Consider the following 19265-nt stretch of genomic DNA (forward strand, 5'->3'; position numbering starts at 1 on the left):
TTGTGCGCAGCCATGCGTGGCTCCCCTCTGCATGCTCCTCTGCCTGGCAATCTGTAATCTTGATAAAGCACCATCTGGGCTGTAAGCGTGTGAATATCCAACATGACAGCACCTCAAATTCCTAGTTTATGCTTATTAATAACAAGCTGTAAAAATAGCAGTCAGACAAGATGAGATCATAAGGCTGATCGTGGGATGCCATGTGCTGTCTGTTTTACTGAGCAAGCTTCACACAGAGGAGACCTGTGCTCCCTTGCCAGAGCAGGGTGGGATTGGGGGGCAGCAAGGGGGTGTATGGTCTCTGTCCTTTTTGGGCAAGGCTCATGGGAGCAGTTACTGGCAATGGCTGAAAATCTCTGAGTCTGAGGAGCAGCAGCTCTGTGGACAGCACAAATATACCATGGGGTTTAGGTAGTTTTACCTGGTTGTGCCTCCAGCTGCTCTGTCCTGCTATGGCATGGACAATGCATAGAGACTTTACAAAGCAGTACATCTCTGTGTCTTGGCGGTGATGGTACCTTAACAGAAGCTAAAGATTTTTCCTCTCTTTTTTGATTCTGTTTACTGTGAAATTAAGAGTTAAAAACTCTAGTGAGAAAATGCTGGGCCCATTTGCATTTGTACATGCTTCAAAAAGATGATGTAGATCTTGGCCAGCAGTAGAATAGCAACATTTTCTGTACTTAAAGGAATGATATTTCCAGCACCTAGCAGTGTCCTATTTGTCTTTCACAATCCTCTGGCTGAGAAGTGTTATTCCAGATTAGGGCTCTTCAGACTGATAGCTCATGGACAACTATGCTGTGTTAAAGTGTGAAGGGCAAGAACCTGATCTCTGCTAACCTGGACCAGGGTGCTGGTGACTTCTTTTGCTCAGGAGATTTGCCTGTGTTGCACCTGGCCTGTGGTTCATGGCAAACAGCAGAAACAAACTTTCTGAATCCTTCCATCTGCTTAAGGAATTAATTTTCTAACTTATATTGTTGCTCCCTTGGTAATGCCCTGGACTGTGGAGCTGCATATTCAAATCTCCCTGCGGATCCTTGTCTGGTTCCCTGTGCTGCATTGCTGCCTTGCCAGAGGGGCTGTTTTTGGGGGGATGACTGTAATACCCAAACTAGCCCCTTGCTTGTCTGGTCTAAAAGAGGCTCAGGTGCCAATTAAAGCTTGCACAATCAAGAGAAAGTGGGACCTTTGGTAATACCCCTTCTCAATGCCGCAGGTCCTGCTGTCCCAGGATGTGTGTATGAGTCATTGTCTGGAAATCCAAGTGGCCAGATGTCCGCCAGATACTGCTGAACTCCTGGAGTTGCTAACTTCAGCAGAAAGGGTGAAGGAAATGTGGCGGTTTCTTCCCCGCAGAGGTGGTGTGCAGGTGAGGAGCTGGGCGCATCCCTGCGGGCGGAGGGGCAGGGAGCCAGTGCTTGTGGGGCCTGTCCCAGGGGAGGCATCTGCAGGCACCTGGGTCCATCTCTGTGCTCCCCACTCAGGGTGGGAGGGGAGGTTGTTATCACAGGTGCCCTGAAGCACTTGCTCTCCAGCTGCTTTTGCCTGTGGTGGTGCTGGCTTGCAGGGAGCAGTAAGAGGGACCCCTGCAGGCCCCTGCTCCAAACAGCTGGGGAAACGCTCCTTTGGGTTTTGCTGGTGCCAAAGGCTTTTGTTTCTTAGCACAGCGTTAATCTGAGGGCTCTGCCTCTCACTGTTTCCCTCCGTCCCCTGGATTGCAATCTATGCAAAGCATAAGCGGACAACGTTACTGTAGTGTTTGTGTCGGGAGTTTCTGGAGGGAGGGAGAGTCCTGCCTAAGGCTCTGGGTTGTGCAGTGGCTTTGCAACCAAAATGGTATTCTTCTATGAAAAAAAAGTTTTATTTTTTCAAAATTTTTCACATTGTTGAGAAGCCTGGTGGCAATACAAAATGTAGATATCCTATTGCTTCTAGAAAGTGGCACACAAGATTTTTATGAAAATCAATAAAATAACTAGTGTTGAACTTAATAAACTCTTTAAAATGTTGTGAAACACCAGGGAATCCCATTTTGAGGAAGGTCATTTTCTCTCCAGGAGAAAAGCACAGCTTTTTGAGGAAAAAAATGTGTGACTAGATCTAGCTGATGACTTGTCAGCCAAGGATGATGGTCTCTCTCCTTGTTTCAGATCCACCTCCAGCCTGCCCCATAGCCCTGGGCTCAGCTGTACCATCACCAGTCAGTGGGCAACTGAGTCCCATCAGCTTCATAGGTCAGGCAATTCTCTCCTTCTTGGAAAGGGGAAATCAGCCAAAGCCCTCAAACTCTGTTGTGATGAATAGGGCACTGCAAGAAGCAGCTCTGCTTTAGGGCAGCTCTCTGCTCATCAGTATAGTTATTCTATGGGTGCATTGTTCGCAAACATGCCCACCTTGGGGGATGTATAGACTGGGGGTCCATAATGCACTGCCACACTCTAGGAGCATGGCAGAAAAAACCCTTTTTGTATCTGGCCCTGAAGGAGTCTGGCTGGAAGGTGAGTCAGGGCAATGGCTCTGCAGGAGCCTGTTGTAATTGCCAGATTTAGGATGTTGGGCTCTGAATAAATCTCTGCTTTTATTTTGCTGGGATAATTCAGGCTTGAAAACTGAAGTGACAGCTTATAGCCAGGCTTTTCAGTTTGGCTTGTCTAAGATTGTGCATGTGTGTATGTGGCTAAATGCAAACAAGCTGCTCTGAGAAAACACACACTCACAAATGCTAAACTTATTATCCGCATGGACTGATGGTGTGAGCGACTGAAGACCCCATAAATTACCTTCTTTCTGCTCAGAGTGAAAGTGATACTGGTGCTGTAGTCCCTGACAGTAAGGAATGGCTCCCTTTCTGGTTGGACAGGTTTGATTGGCCACTAATTTACTCTCCCTCATCTCATAATTCAGCACAGCTTTCTTGATGCACTCTGCCAGCTCTCACCAATTTGCTGCTAGAAGGATTTTCATGCAAGTGAATTGTGGATTCTAGTTAAAACATGTACAGAGCACGCTCCTGCTTGATGGCTCTACTCTTAGATGTCACAGGAAGAGACAATGTTTTGTATAACTGCAAGAAAAATACCACGTTCTAATTAGTGTAATTTATAGTCCCTTGCAGGCTAAAACAACAGCTGATGAGTCATGAAAGTTCCTCCTTCTGACATTTGTTGAAAGAAATGTTATTTTAGCTCCTGTGACTTTTGAGGAGTGGGGAGGAACAGGGTGGGGAGGGAGCAGTTGGTCTGAAATGCCTCGCCCCTTCTCCAGTGCCTACCCCTTGCAACATATTTCCTATTTAAAGATTGCTGGTGTGCTGCTCTGCAGTGAGGAAACATTGATTATGGCCATGTCTATCAGTCATGGTGGATCCCAGTTTGAGTGTTCATATCTGGACTAGAGTTCCTGAGCCAATTGTGGTTGCTGGGACAGGAGGTTTTGGTAGCTTCAGTATTGTCATCGATAAACTTGATGTAGCTGAGCAGACAGAAGACTGGACACTAAGGTCCCCCATGTGTTATAACTGGGCACTGGTGTGTTGTGAACGTATTCACTATGGTTTGGTGAGGTCTGAGCACAGCATGGGTCCCTCAATTCCATTTTCAAGGATGGTCTTGCCACTGACTTACAACCTCCTCCTGCCCCTGTGATCCAAGATTTTGTTCGGACTGGTCTCTGTAAAGATGAGACAGTTGCGTTAAAGCAATGCTTTTCTCCAAGATGTTTTTTTCACCCTGAACTTGTCACTGATGACTAGGTTGAACAGAGATAAACAGCTCAGGAGCTGCTCGTTCTTAACCGCAGGAGTGACAAACACAAGGGTGGGGGATCCTTCCACCTTGTCCTGGAGACTGTCCCTGGCCATGTAAGTCTGGCTCTGACCATCAGAGGTCAGCAATGGACCTGCCCAGCAGCCAGCTTGCTTCCTTGGAGCATGTGTCTGCAAAGCCCTCTCCGTTTGAGTATAAGGGATGCCATATGGACTATTGTGTTCAACATGTGTTGTCCATGCATGTGTTTGGAGTGGTTAGTGACATAAAATAAGATCCCTGGAATAGTGGTATCTACAGCAAGCTGTATGAAAGGCTTTGCCCACAGCAAAGCTGAAGATTGCTTTAATGATTTTTTTTTTCACCCTGGTGGCTTTTTTTTTTGTTTGGCCACCATGAGGTACAGGAATTCTTCAGTTTATTTTGTTGGAAGACAGACTGTTGTTCTCTGAGAACAAGTAAAAAGATGCCAAAGTGATGGCTACTTTGCCCTCTTGTCTATGCATTTCAAGAACTTATGGAGGCATTTAAAATGTTATGTTGGAGAAAAAAAAATAATTGTACAAACCTGAATCTTTCAGGTTGGGTGAAAACAGAGTTGCAGAGAGTTCCCCTAATGACATGTCATTTATGAAGGGTCCTCACACAGCAACTGAAGTGGTGATTGCCTGGTTCTGCTGAAGGTGTGTGAAGGACTATGCTGGTCCACAGATCTCATACTCCTACAGATGTTAGTTCAAGTTCTGGCTTATTCCATGGCTTTGGAGAATTTCTTAAATTCTGTGGGCTCATGGCAGCAAAATCGTTGCTGTTTTGGCTTGGTTGATAGATAGTGGGAATGTGCACTTCAGAGTGGAGAGTCGGTGGTCAGGGAGAGGAGGCAAAGGTGGCTCTGTGAAAGTAGTCAGGACTGAGTCTGGTGGTAGGTGAAGATGTGAGAAATGAGAAATTGTAAGGAGAGTGAATCTTACTGGGGTGGGGGGAGCACACCCTACCCCCCCCCCCCCCCCAATGAACTTGGTAGAACACTGTAGGAATTTTGGTGACCTCTGCATAGCTTGCTGCATCTAGAGCAATGCGTGACCTTTATTTTTCAGGCTTATCAGGGTCAGTAATAAAACATAATCAAAAAAGCCAGAGAAAATACTGCTTTGTATCCATATGCAAATGCTCTGTACCTGTGCAACCCTACAAAACCAGAGAAACTCTTAAGGCAAAAGATGATCTCAGCTGAGTGGTGCCAGATAGTGGGATTTCTGGCAGACAGACATAATTTTAAGGTGATTTTTCCAGCTATTTTTATGGTTGTTCATGAGATGGTATATAATCCATTGCTGGCACTTGCAGCATTGAATGACTTCAGAAAAATAGTCAAGGATTTGATAACTTCCAGAAGAGCTAATTTCTCAGGGGGAGGGCTTTCTTCTCTCTCACAACAGCAGCAGCAGTCTTGGGGAAAGCTACAAAAGCCTTCCCATATGCTCACAGGAATGTCTCTGGAAATAAGAATCTCTGGGGAGATGCCACAAGTTAAGAGTCAAGTAATTTGTTCCTTACCTTTGCATTTGAGAAGAGTCTTGATCAGGGAGAGAAGAGGTCTAGAATTGGAGGAATAGAACCTGAGGGAATGGCAGGAGGATATGTCAGGGGAGGTTTAGGTTGGACATTAGGAAAGGGCTTTTCACCCAGAGGGTGGTGGAGCACTGGAACAGGCTCCCCTGGGAGGCAGTCATGGTGCCAAGCCTGACAATATTCAAGAAGCTTTTGGACAACACCCTCAGACATATGGTGTGAATTTTGGGGTTGTCCTATGCAGGGACAGGAGTTGGACTTGATGATCCTTGTGGGTCCCTTCCAACTCAGGACATTCTATGATATTAAGTCAAGGGACGGGGTGAGGAATGCTATTCAAGTGGAGGCTCATGATTTCTATTAAAGTGGAAGCTCTGTGCTACAACATGTTCTGGGAAAAGGCAAGATGAGATTTGATCAGGGTCAAGCAGCAGTAATGCTATGAAAGCTGTGGATGGCATGAGGCAGGGATGGTCACAAGATACAGGAGTGTAGCTGCAGCTAAATGGTACAATGAACAACGAGTAGCACTGCTAGGATGTATTTTCAAGCAAGAGAAACCATCTCTCACATCTTTCTTCACTGGCACTATGTATGAGGCTGTCAGTCACATAGATGGTTGGTGACCAGCAGGCTCCACAGCTTGGTTGCCCAGGTAGATCCTGGCCTGGACTAATGCAGCTCTAGAAACAATGGAGTTAACTGAGGTTCTGGTGCTGAAATTTCTTTCTCAGTGTGTTGTCTCCAGAGATATGTCTCCTGAGGAGTCTATAGTCCTTGAAAGGGTCCTAGCCTAGGTTTGGATCTCTGAAGGGTTAGTCTGGACATGTCAGTGGCTCTGTTTATCCCTGCTGTCACACAAGCAGTGAAGGGAGAGGTCAGCGGCTTGGACAGAAGCTAGAAATATGGATGGCATTTCTGCCTCTGAGGCAATTCCTTTGTGATCCCATAGACCACTCATAGCAGATCCAAATGCCTTGGCAGAATTTAAGCCATTTATTTTAGGGAGCAATATCCAAAGTTGGTTGTCCACATACTGTGCCTTTGTCTTTCTATGAGTTAGTAATATGCAGCTATGTGCCAGGGCTGTTGTAGGGCACCATCCGTGATGCCAGACCTTGAGCCCTAGATCTTTTGGTAGAACTTGCTATCCAATTGAAAAGATAAAATTCCTCAGAGAGCTTTAAAACTCAAACCCTTAGAGCATTCCTGAAATTGTTATGAAGTGATACTAAGCAAAAACCTAAGGCGATGTTTAGATGTGGCAAGCAAAGATGCCCTGAAGCTGTTGATACTTGCCAAGTTACCTCTTCAATGTATTCTGGAGCACTCAAAAAGGACTTTGTTTTTGACATAAGTGACCATGCAAGGCATGCGAAATGCCTGGGTAACTGTGGTAATCTGCTGCTTGAATTGGAACCTGGCAAATCAATTGCCAGTGGGCAGGCAATGCAGCTTTCCTCAAGTGAGGACCTGAGTGAAAACATACTTGATACTCTTAGAAATTGCTTTTCACCACCTGCCATATATCATAATCAGTGTGGTTGGGGGAGGAAAGGGGGAATGTCTCCTTTGCTCTGCCCCTTTGTATTAAAGGAAAATCTTATCTGAAAAGCTTTAAATCTTTTCACAAAGGTAGCCCTCCATTGGAAAGGCTGAAATAAACCTGGGCATTACACCTATAGCAAGTGAAAGTCACTTTAAAATCCCCCATTAATAAATTGTGATGCTCTTATGTGGCCTTGTATAATTTATACCTGTGCTCCAGTGGCTAAGCACAGCATAGGGCACAGGGAGTGGTAAGTTCAGCAACTTGTAAGCACAGCTTGTGTTCCGCTCAGGATGTTAGAAGGCATAAAAAGAGTAAATTTCTTGCCTAGACCATACTTTATCCTTTTTTTAGGAGTGCCAAGATTCTGATTGACAGAATCAGGTTGATGGAGCCGTTGATCAAGAATCTGAGCAGTCTGTATCTTAGGGATGAATTCATGAAGCAAGGTGAATGTCTCTCTGAAGTGTCTACATGGTCTTGCTGGTGACTACGTTTTTCAAGTCTTATCTGCAGAGTTCTCTCAAACATAACCAAGGAGCTCTGACATTTTTTTTTTTTTCTGCAAGCTATCAAAGTCCTGCTTCCAGTTAAGGAGAAACGGGGTTTGGTTTTAGCAAAGATTGGCAACACATGTACACAAAATGTGTATGTGTCTTGACTTTCATGCAGCCAAGGCAAGATTCAGCAGTCAAGTCAGAGGCTGTCACGCTCAGAATCAAGCAGATCTGAGTCTTGTGTTAGTATGCTTTAGGAGTCAAATCTATTGTGCTCAATTACACAGAGAATTAAAAGTTGATGTTTGTGTTCTTATATCTTAATATTGCATCTAAGCACTGGGAAAAGCTTCACTGTGTGCTCACCTTGTTAGATTGCCAGCCAGTGTCCTGAAATAAAATGGAGAAGCCCTGGGACAACTACTGCTTTTGCTGTCAGGGTATAAAGAGGTGGTGTGCAGCAGGTTCAGTGCACCCTCACAGCCATGTCCAGAGCAAGGCAGGGGCAAAAGGGAAGAAAAGATCTCAAGGGAAAACATGTGGTTAGTTGTGGAACTGATTGCAGAAAGCTGTGAGCTGGGAATGGGGAAGAAAGCTGCTAGATTTTCTAGCAAAAACTCCTGTGGATCAGTGTGATAGCATAAGATGGGCTGCTTTTAATAATCTGTTCAGAGCTATTTCTGCAAGAACAATGAATCTCTGTGCCTCAGTCACTCCCCATCTGTTTTCAGATCTCATCTGAAAACTCATCTTTCCTTCCTTTCCTCTCCCCTTCCGCTCTCTCTCCACTGTCATTTTTAAGTTTGCCTCTCTGCTCTCTAAAGCTTTTGTGAGGATGGAGTTTGAATGAGGCAATAGGCAAGATTACATGCACTAACCAATGAAGCAAGAGCTGATTTATTTTTATTGCACCCATTTATTTTCTTCACACCCCAAACATCTTCATAAAGGAAATTATTTAACCTTCTGAGTACAAAGCATAAGCCAAGGAGTTCTGGATTCATGTTGTAAAGTATTGTAAATGTAAATTAAAAAAGAAAAAGCATTAATCCCTCCCAAATTTAATGCAGATTTTGTGAGACGGTAGTATGAGATGCTCCAGGTGATACTATTTGCTGTGGGAAGGATTACTACCTTCATTCCCTGAGTAAATATGAAAAGCAGTCTTTGGTTTTCTATACAAATGTGAAAAGGAGCAAGGAAGGGAAAGACATTTTTACCTAGTTGTGTCCCTCAGTGATACTCCCCCTCCTTCCTTACAGTTCATGGTGGAATTTACGTTCTTTGGGAGAGGCAGAACATGAGTGAAATGGGGATATGAGGTGTTAATTGTTGAAATCTCTTAATGCATTAAACATAGGCTTCAGCATTCTCTTTATGTTCTTCCAGTTACCCCACCCAAACTGCTCTCAAGGGTATGCTTCCCCTGGGTTAGAATAATTATCTCTCTGGTCTTCAATCAGAGTGCCTCTGTTCAGCAAGTATTTCCGATTTTCCAATAGGATAATTTTGCTGTGTAGAATTTTTTTCTCCTGCCAAAATATCTAGCCGTATGCTATTATTTTCTTCAGGTACACTGCCACTGCTTCCCTTTCCTGGGCCAGGGCATGTCAGGCAGGAGCCTGACAGCCTCCTATCTTGATAAATGATGCAAGCCTAAAGGGCAGTGTCTCGAGCCGGTTCCCGTGCCGGCTGAGCATGCGTGTGTTGGCCAAGAGAGCTCAGGCATTCTTCTTGTTGTGGGAAGTTTACACTAAAGGTCACAAGAAGATTCATTGTGCATAATTTTTTTTCCCAAAGACAGTACTGAGAATTGCTACGTGCCAGGAATGAATGTTGGTGGTAATAAGGAATAGCAGTTTACCTAAGCTTGTGGCCTATTGTAAAGAGATTTTACTTGCAGTGGTCCAAAGTCCTTGCTGGGGAAATGACCAGAGGTCTGGAAGTCTGTCAGCTGAAAACGAAGTCAAAGAATAGTGCCTTCTATGATAATCTACATTGAAAGGTGTTCTCTGGACTGCAATCCCATTGATTTTCTTTTTTGTTTTAAGACTTGCTTCCCTCCAATGGGTATTAGGAATGTGCAGTGTTAATGAACGCTGCAGTTGTTTCTAGCACTGTCCATCTGAAGACCTTAAACATTTGGGGCTCTGATGTTGAGTAGTGAGGCATTTGGGACAGGTAGGTTTTGAGAGCTGGAAAGTTGTGCTGTTGAACTAATTAACATGAGCTGATCAGCCTTTGAGCTCAGTGAAACAAAGTCTGCATTTGTCATGTTGCACAGGTGTGGTTATGTCTGGCTTTAAAGCTTGTGAAACTCTTCCATGAGACCCAATGGTGAAGAACAAATTCTGGCTCCTCCTCTGTCCTGTTCCCCTATAACAGCTCCCTTCATCCCACCCCCAAATTAAAGGAAGAGTTTTTCTATGAAACTTTAAACATATAGCTACAGATCAGCTAGAATAACTCTGACTCAATCTGGCTATGAAGTAAAACTGAAAAGGAGTGAAAAAAATAAAAAGGCATTTAAACATAAAATCAAAGGCTGAGAACCCAAAAATCTACTAAGAAAAAAAGCCAACTTCCCTGTTCTCATAATTTCTAAATAAATGCCATGTTATCAGCAGCATTGCTATGCCTCATGCCATTTCCCTGCTGTAGTTAGCTTGCAATAATATTTTATCCTCCCTTTCCTACAGTTCTCCTGACTACATTGTAAATGAGACCTTGTGTTTTTCCCTTCAGCATCCACTTTATCCTCTGCTTGTATCCACAGACCTTAGGATGCACTGCATGGCAAGGAGGAAAAAAAATAAATGAGCAGAGTTAATTTGCTGGTATCTGTTCTGAACATGATTGCTGTTAATTGTCAACCTTGTCCTCTTCTCCTGGCTGCAAAAATAAGCTGGTTGAAAATAATCCACTCTGTGCCTCTGTATTTTGCTGACCACTTGCCAGCTACCAACTATAGGTGTGATGAATGCCCAAATGTATAAAATTTCCAACCAGCTCTCCATTCTTGTGCTTTCAAAGCTGCGCTTTTAGTTTCAGACTTGTCATCAATGTGTTTGTTGCCTCCTCCACCTCTGACAACCAAAACTCGGCAAAATATCACCAAATGCACTGGCATTTGAGGCTTGGCCAGCCTGCGCAGTGTGCCTGAACCTGGGCACACTGTTGTGCGGTGATGCTGACAACTTGCTTTCTAGCCATGTCTCAGCAAAATTCTGCTGAGCGAGCTCATGCTGCTACTGAGCCAAGAGCCTCTGGACTAGGCAGGTAGCATGTTAATTCTGTAAGGGGTTACAAGAAGGCTTTCTCTTTTTTGGGGGGAGCATGGGTGGGGCGTGTGCTTAAAGCTGTTAGACTTGAAAAATAATACTAAAAACGTCATGTTTGTTGTCTGACGGGAATGATGCAATAGAGGATTTCTGCCCATCTTGTACAGCCAGTGAAGCAGCTGCATCTGGCAGTTTAGGATGTGATAGTGACATGGCATGCACAGCCACTGTCTGATAAAGATCCTCAGGTTTTAAAAATCTATGTCTGACCATTTTTTAAAATGTAATAAACCTCAGAATCAGGCTTTGAGGTAGGGATGGATGTGCTCACTGCATGAACTGATATTGGCTATAAATATTCCCTTTTCATTATGTTACTCCCGTGAACACACAGGGCTGTTAATGATGCTTTGCTTTAATACCACAGTTAGTGCTTTTGCTCTCCCTCAGGCTTTAAAATGATTGACCAGTTATTGTCCAGGAAGCGAGTAGCCTTGTCTTGTGTGTCTTTGGGAAGGGATGGACAAATATTGAGGCTGTGCACTTAATAACTTTCACTTGTGTCATTTTCCCTGGAGATCCATGAGCAATATATTTCTTGACTCTAAGGTAATGGTTCAAATGAAACTTTGATGCCCTGAAGAATACCTGCAAAAGACAGAGCAAGGATCTACTCATCTTAACCCAGAGTTCTTGTTTGAGCCTGAGATGTAAAATGAAGACAGGAATCTGATGTTTCTTTGAACCCAGTTGCAGCTGAAATTAAAGATATAGTTCAAAAGAGCTGCAAGCAGCTTGGCTGCCAATTTGACGTGGTGTTTTTCTACCTGCTGGAGCAGAGAGACCAAGTGAGGGCAGCACGCACAGATAATGTTGCTTTTTTGTTTGTATCTTGTTAGATAAAGTGCTATTTTTAATAGTGTTTAATTGTACTCAGAGGAACTGAGTGAGAAGAATGTAGGTGTGATGGTTTAAAATAATAAAATTAAGGATAATAGGGTAAAGGGAAGACCTAGTTATGGGCATTTCAAAAGGAAGGCATGAACTGGGTCGGTTCTCTGCCCTCTGAGTTTTTTCTAATCATGCTTGCTGTAGTATCTCATGCAGTTTGATTTAAAATGTTCATAGTAATGGGAACTCTACTTCTCCGTAGACAAGTAGACCTCTCCATCCTGACCTCTGGCCCAATCCTCAGTCTAGCATGTCCCCACCTTCGTTTCATAAAAACCGGTATTGAATATTTTACAGAATTGTATTTTGGACCTGGGCAAGGGCAGTGGTTATTTCTGGCAATTCATTATATGCATTTCAGGAAAAGTCAGTCCACCCTTTAAAAACAAAAAAGACTTTATACATCAGCATGCTACAGTGCTTGCAGTGCAGCAGTTGATCACACGGTAACGTGAATAACAGGATAGGCTGCTGGAGTAACATGAGGAATAAAACTGACACAAGGACTTGAAGATAAAGGAAACTCTGAGAATGAAATCCATCCCATGAGAGCAAAATGTCACAGCTGGAGGACACCAGGGCTCCCAGTTACCAATGATGGTGCTGTATTAGAGACATGGTTGAATGCATTTTTTTTTAATGGGAAGAAAAAACAGATTAATAGGCCAGAAGGGAACCACAGTGTAGACCGGTCAGATCTCTGACAAACAATGCAGGAGCTTTTAGAAATAGAAATTTGGAGGTTTTTTAATGATTTGGGCATTTGATGTGGTATTTCTGTAACCACATTGGGACCTTTGGCTGAACATTTGAGTTGTTACAACCATTCCTGAATCTTTGGGTGAGGGAAAAAGTCCAGAAGGCAAAATGACATGACTGAGGTCACACAGAACCTGGCTCTAAAGGAAAGAAAAATTTCCTGCTTTCCAGGCTCAGTCCATCCAGATGATTGAGGAGGACTGAAGAATTCTCCTAGATGCCTTGCTATTGTTCACCACTTGCCTTTAAAAAAGGAGCATTTCCTTATAGTATTGTGGTGGGTGACACAGTGCAGTGTTTTTTGAGTTCTAATATATCTCAGTAGTGTGACTCCACTGTTTTATTTTCCTTTCTCCTTTTTCCATGTGAATGATGATAGAGGTTGTCAGTGAAAGGAGGTTTTAAACAAGATTATTACTCTGCAGGGAAACGAGACAGTGTGACTCAATGGGTTAATCTCAACTTTCTTCCATCGTGGCTTCTTTTCTAATTAAAAATGCTGGCTGGCAGTTTGTATTATCAGGAGAACACGAGAATCTGGGCTGTGCTGAGGGCTTGCTGGCAGTATTTCTCCTGAGCTCTGGGAGCCACCATGATGTACAGCGGCGAAAGACACTGGAAACTCTATCGCGGCCTGGCAGGCGGATGGAGACGTTCAGCCATTTACCAGCCAGTGTGAGCAAACTGATAGCAATACCCAGGAGCTAGATCCTAATTACATTTCTCTGCTTGGGGATCATTTGAACCTTTAATGAGAGGTTGGTAAGGAGAGAGGGAGAGGTGGGTTTTTATTACAGCTGAGGAGAGGGGAAGGCTTTGCTGTCAGGGAACATGGTCTCCTTCCAGTGCCATACAAAGGTAGATGTCTTTCCCATCCACCACAGAAACAGTAGCTGCTCCCTTTACATTGAGGGAGTGGACAGGTTTGGCTCAGTTAATGGTTTATTTTTGCTACATATTGCTTTCTGGCAGCAGGATTTTGCTTTGCAGAGATGGTTTTGGTAAAGTGTTCCCAATCCTGATATCTGGTTGCATTTCTCTCACTTTTTGGGGGGTGGGATGGAGGGGAACAGGTATTTTTTGACTAGCATTTCCAGTTTGGTAATGTCCAAGGTGGATCTACTTGTGTACAGACAGTGGTAGGCCAGAAAGGATTTTTACTTACTCCCCACTGACTTCTGATCTGGCCACAAACAATTTGTGGCTAACAGCCCCAAGTCAGACACAGATGTTCTGCCCCTGTGCCCCTCTTTGTAGAACAGGACCAACACAGGGACAGAACTGAGTGCTGCCGTAGAAACTTTACCAGGATTAGCTCAGAGGTTGCTCCCCCAGTTGTCTTTAGCCATAAACCCTTGAGATTGAAGGCTGCTCATGGGATTGTTGGTGCAAAGTCGTGGACTGGCTTTTTGGAGTCCACCATGTCCCACCAATGTAAAATTTCAAATCACCTGATCTGAGAACAGAGCCAGTATCAGACAGTCTAAATCAACCGGACGGAGAACAAGCGCTTGAATAAACAGTTCCAGGAATGGCAGGAGGGAGTTCTGGGATGTCCCTGATAAAAACAGCTTAAAAGGCCTGTAGTGGTTTTATCAAAGTCTCTTCGGCTTGAAGAATATAACACATTTCAAGACCTAGCACATTCTTCTTTTAAGTTCTAGTGTAGTTGGAAGGCTTTTGATGCTCACTCTGTTTTCTGATTACTTTAAAAACCTATTAAAGTCTATTGCTGCTGTCAGCATCTTGGGACTTTGACCATCTAAGGTTTGTCAATATTGTTCTTGCCATTCTGCACTAATTTATCACAGATTACCTCTTGTTAACCATGGGTTTTTCAGATAGAAGATCTTATAGCTTCAGTGAGCAAATGCTGATCACAGCATATGAGCAGAAATGAGCTCACCTGTGAACAGAAAAAAATAATTTGGGGTTTCTTCTGCATCCCATCTTTTGTGATGTTGAAGAGGTGGCTGAGGAATGAATAATGTGGAAAACCTATGGATAGTACATGCTTCTCCTAAAATGAGGAGTCATTATGTTCTTACAGTACCATGAAAAGTTCTACCAAGGACATCACTGTGTTTTTCACGGGGCAATATGAAAGTTACTGCCTCTGCTTCCTCTTTGAGGTGTTTATAGTCTAAATGTTTTAGCTCTGTGGTGCCACCATAGGAATGAAGGCATTAAATCCTCCGCAGGCCCCTGGGAACCCTCTGTACAGGGTCAGGTTGGTTTTTCAGACTTTGGGCACTGGGAAATGTTTTACTATGCTCCTGAATTACTAGTGAGGATGGTATAGTTTAAGCTGCTTGTCATCCATTGCCCTTGTCGTTCTCCAGGCTCATCTTTGCCTTCCTTCATAAGCATACGACCTGAGCAGCTTTCTTCAGGCAGACAGTAACTGGAGGAGCTTTTAAAATAACATCAGTATGCTTGGAAAGGAAAAGATAATTTCACAAATAACTTGTCTCTGAATGGATACTAAAGGGAGTAGGCAGGGATGTTCTCTTTAACATCCCTTGTGCAATGGCTGTGGGTGTTGGAGGAATATGCTGAGGAAGGGATCATGTAGGCTTCATATTCTGTAAATAGCATCTCCTATGGCTGCTGTTGGAGAAATGACACTGAGCTACATGAACCATTGATCTAATGGTGGATTCTCATGCTCTTCAAGCAGTTATATCTGTCCTTTTCTGAGTATAAATCAGAGCCCTGGAAAGTAATCATTGCTCTAAAAAGGCTGGATGTGCCCTGTGTGTATACCTGGCACACTAACACAACTGAATCTCCAGCTGAGACCCTGGCAGAGTTTGCAGGCAGGTGCAATACTAGCTGAACCAAAATAAAGCATCTCAAGTCAATCCAGCTGGCATACTGCTGAGTGTCTCACCTTTTGGCGTAAGCTTCTCATTTATTCATGCTCCTTATTGTGATAGAGCTCTTGCTGTGGCTTGCAGTTCCTTTAACTATCATAATTCACACTGATGCCTGGTACCCAAATGGTTAAATGCATTTGGCTTTGCTGTCCTCCTCAGTCCCTGTAGATTGTGTTGGAAGAATTGAATGAAATTGATAGAGTTAGCATTACAGTGAGCAAAACCCCCTGAAGAAAGAGTAGATGGGTGGATAGAGAGAATGACCCCAAAGAAAACAGCTGTCAAGGGCAGCTATTGGTTTATCTTTCATGGAAAGAGAGATGTAATGAATTCTAAATTAAGAGAAACCAGAAGCAAGGCTGTTTATCAGCTCTCTGCTGCAGCATAAACAGGCACTTTAGAAGTATCGACTGCAGTCTCACTTAATGTACCAGTAGGTACATTTCCTCAGTGCTTGGGAACACCACATAACCATCAGGTTAGACTAAAGCTGTGATATTTAAAATATGCTAGGTCAGGGCGAGAACTGTTTTGCATCTTGGTCTCCTTTCAGAGGGTCTTTGAACAGGGTTTTCTGCTCTTTGTAAACTAAAAGAGCAGTACATGCTCATGCAGCCCAAATGGCCTTTTGCTTAAGGAAGCCATAAGGTACAAATGTAGGTAAAATCCTTGGGGACAGCGCTGTGTAAGGGTCTCTTTGCAATTACTGGAGATACTGAGAACAAAACAGCATCTGAGTTAAATATACTATGAAAAATCTCAAAGAAAATGTTATCCAACCATCTTATCTGTTCGCATTGTGAGAATAATTGCCTCTTTGTAACCCCACTGTTCAGACCTTAGCTGAATATTTATCAACTGACCATACAGGGGTGGTAAGCAATCTGACAACTGACTCCAAATATTGTAATAAGGCTGACTGATGAGTTGTTCTTGCTACTCTTGACTTTTTTTTGCTACTCTTGATTTTTTTTTTCTTCCACAGCCTGTCTCTGAGATACAGGATAGGAAAAGTTATGTCTGCCCAAAGAGGGTTTTGTGCCATAAGCATAGATTCACTTAAATTAGAGGTGAATCTAAAGGAATTCTTGATGCTGCAAAACATTATAACCTGGACAGGATCTTCAGTTATTCAGAGACATATATTTCACAGAACATGCTTTGCATGTTGCCCACAGAAAACCTATGTGAAGCTTGCCTTTGAAAGAAACTCGTATTCTCAGCATCTAGTTCACAGCAGAGTGACTGTATTTGTGAGAGAGCCTGTATTTGTGAACAATGTTCCCAGTAGCAAGCTTTATAAGAGCTGATATAATATATCCTATTAATTGGTTTGATAGGTTTAAGAATATCTCTTAGGAACTAGTGAGCATTTAGGGAAACATTACTTTTGCTTAGATTTGATGGAAATTTTGATTCTACCATGTCTTGAGCTCTAGTGTTTGTTCTTTGTCTTATGTTTAGACAGATGGCAGCAGGAGGTTTCTGTAGCCAAATAACGTGTTGATTTTCTGGCTTTTGCATATCATCATTACTGAGCTGTAGCTCTCTCAGGGCGGGGGCTTGAGTACTAATGGCTAAGCCACAAAGCCAAAGATGCTAGAAGTGGGTCCTCCATTCCTTCATCAACACCACTTTCCCTTAGCTGAAGTGTTGAAGATGAATTTGTCTCTATGTGTCAGCTTAATAAGGTCAAAATCCAGATGCCAAGGATGAATATGGCTCATTATGTTATCTCCTTGTGAAAACAATCCTCACCATCCTCCGAGGTGCTTTGATTCTGGTCCTTACTTGGCCACCTGCTCTTTTGTCATTTTTGCACATTTTCGTGTCTTTAATTAAAAGAAAAGGCCTTCCCCATGGAAGATTAATTAGGATAAATGTGCTGCCATTAATATCTGCCATGTTTGGAAGGAGATGATTCACCCTGTGATTAAAGCCAAACGGAATCTGGAATCTGAGGAGTAATTAGCCCTCAGTGGCTCGTAAGTCTGAAGAAAGCACTATTTATCAGTGGCAGTGCTAATGCAATTACTTCTCCACTGCAGCTTTCTGGACTGATAAATCATAGCCCGAGCATTTGGAGAAGCTATCAATTCAGGATTATGCTTCTCTGAGTCTACAAAGAGAGAAAGAGGGGGAGGAAAAAGGGACAATCGGCTTCTCAACATCTCTAATTGTATCAAAATTATGGAGGCCAATGGAATCTGAGCATCTCTTTTGAATCCATTTCCTCCTACAGAAAGCTGTGAACCTTTACAAAAGTCATTGCATCTGATTGAAATTATGGCTTGATGTTTTACAGGGAACTGAATCCAAGAGAAGTTTGTATTCAGTAGCTGTGAAAGCTGGGCAGAACAGCTTATCTCTGCTGAAGCTGAACTTCAAATCCATCTTTGCTTAGAGCATTTTTTTGCTTGTTTTTCCTGTGATGGGTTTGTTTAGGAGTGGTTGGTAAGCAATGTGCTCTAAGATGGTGCTTCTTCACGTGCTGTTCCTGTTTGTTGTGTGGTTGGGTCTTTAGGACTTTTACAAATCTGGAGCACCTTTTCTGTGGGATCTGAAAGGGCTCTGCAAACACTAATCAACAACAAAAAAATTCTCCTTTCCTGTATATGCACATGTATGTCCACAGTTCCAGCCTCTGAGTTGAGGCAGAAAGTAATGAAATAACTTATCTGGGCCCCTTTGAGAAACCAGGTGCATCCTTGATGATGCTGTCCTCGCTTGGATAGAAGTGTGCCTTTTTGCATGAGGGATTTGTCCTTGAGACTTCCAACTCCCATCTCCCTAATAAAAACATTGTAAAACTGAATGTCTTGCAGAGCAAGTAACCCCTGTCTCTTCATCCTAGTGTTTCATAGGTGTCATTTTCCAAGTCTGAATCGCACAGCACTGTACCACATTGAAAGTAAACTCAGCTCCATCAAAGAACCTGGGCCATTCCTAGAGCCTTTCCAATTGATGCCATGAAACTCTGTGCCATGCACCTTCCATTAACACTGTAGTCCTCAATCCCTTCCATTTTCTGAAATGCATAATATGGAATAGACCAGCCAATAAAATGTCTGGAGGATATGGATGGGAATATGATATGCTAGGAACTGATTGCTGGCCTGAACCACAGGGAAATAGCTTGGCCCATTTTATTATGGTTATATACAACAAGTATACATTTAAACTTGACTTCTTATCTCTCAGCAGAGCCCAAATAAACAAGCACAGCTGAGGGAAGTACAGTGGGGGTCCGACTAGATGATATCTTCCTTCTCACAGCTGCAACCTGCTGATATAGTTGTTCTGGGATCATTCTCTCTATTTATCCTCTCTGAAACAGAGGAATTTATGTCAAGACCCAAGCTGTTTCTTGCAGTAGCTGAAATAGTAACCCTGTTTTAGGTGTTGCAGGAGCAGCCTTTTTGGAGCTGAAGTCTGTGTAGGATGGAAGGCATGTTCAGTGTTTTTTGTTGACCACTTTCATAGGTACTTTCTATAGTATTTCACATCTGCTGTGCTTGGGCTGGAGATGGGGTTAGGGTTAACTGTGGAGCAGCAGTGTAAAGATGAAGCTTGTCCTTCAAATTCCAGGCAGGTCTTCACTCAGGAACATAGAAAATGAGCAATGTTTGGGATGCTCTTGTGGCAGGTGTTGATTGTGTTGGGTTTTTTTAAGCAGATGGGCAAACAAAGACAGACTGAGATTTCTTGAAGGAAAAGATAACAGATAAAATTATGTTAGCAGCTGCTGTGTCGCACTTGTTGACATGTTGGCTGAGTATGGTACGTGTCACAGTGGGAACAGCTCCAGCATCAATGGAAGAATACTGATTTTTTAGAAGCTAAAAAGAGAAGAATCTGATGTCCCCTTTGGCTGCTGGAAAAAAATCTAATTACTTATTGGTTCTCTTATAGACAAGATCTGACATGAGATGAACATTTTTCTGAGATTTTCTTCAGCGAATGTGTCCTCCTTGACCTAGCTAGTGAATTATAGATGCTGTTTGTCT

General features: G+C 43.1%; 1 long non-coding RNA gene across 1 annotated transcript in view; it reads left to right on the top strand.

The window, feature by feature from the left end:
* Positions 1–1236: 1236 nt before the first annotated feature.
* The window catches only part of LOC148050296 (uncharacterized), a 28151-nt gene continuing 10122 nt past the window's right edge, over positions 1237–19265 (top strand). The window contains exon 1 of the long non-coding RNA XR_015701209.1: positions 1237–1375. This is a non-coding gene — a long non-coding RNA (uncharacterized LOC148050296). The remainder of the gene's footprint in view (positions 1376–19265) is intronic.

Source organism: Nipponia nippon, unplaced genomic scaffold, assembly GCF_047370975.1.
Source record: "Nipponia nippon isolate SJK-2023a ecotype South Korea unplaced genomic scaffold, ASM4737097v1 scaffold_9, whole genome shotgun sequence".
Taxonomy (NCBI): domain Eukaryota; kingdom Metazoa; phylum Chordata; class Aves; order Pelecaniformes; family Threskiornithidae; genus Nipponia; species Nipponia nippon.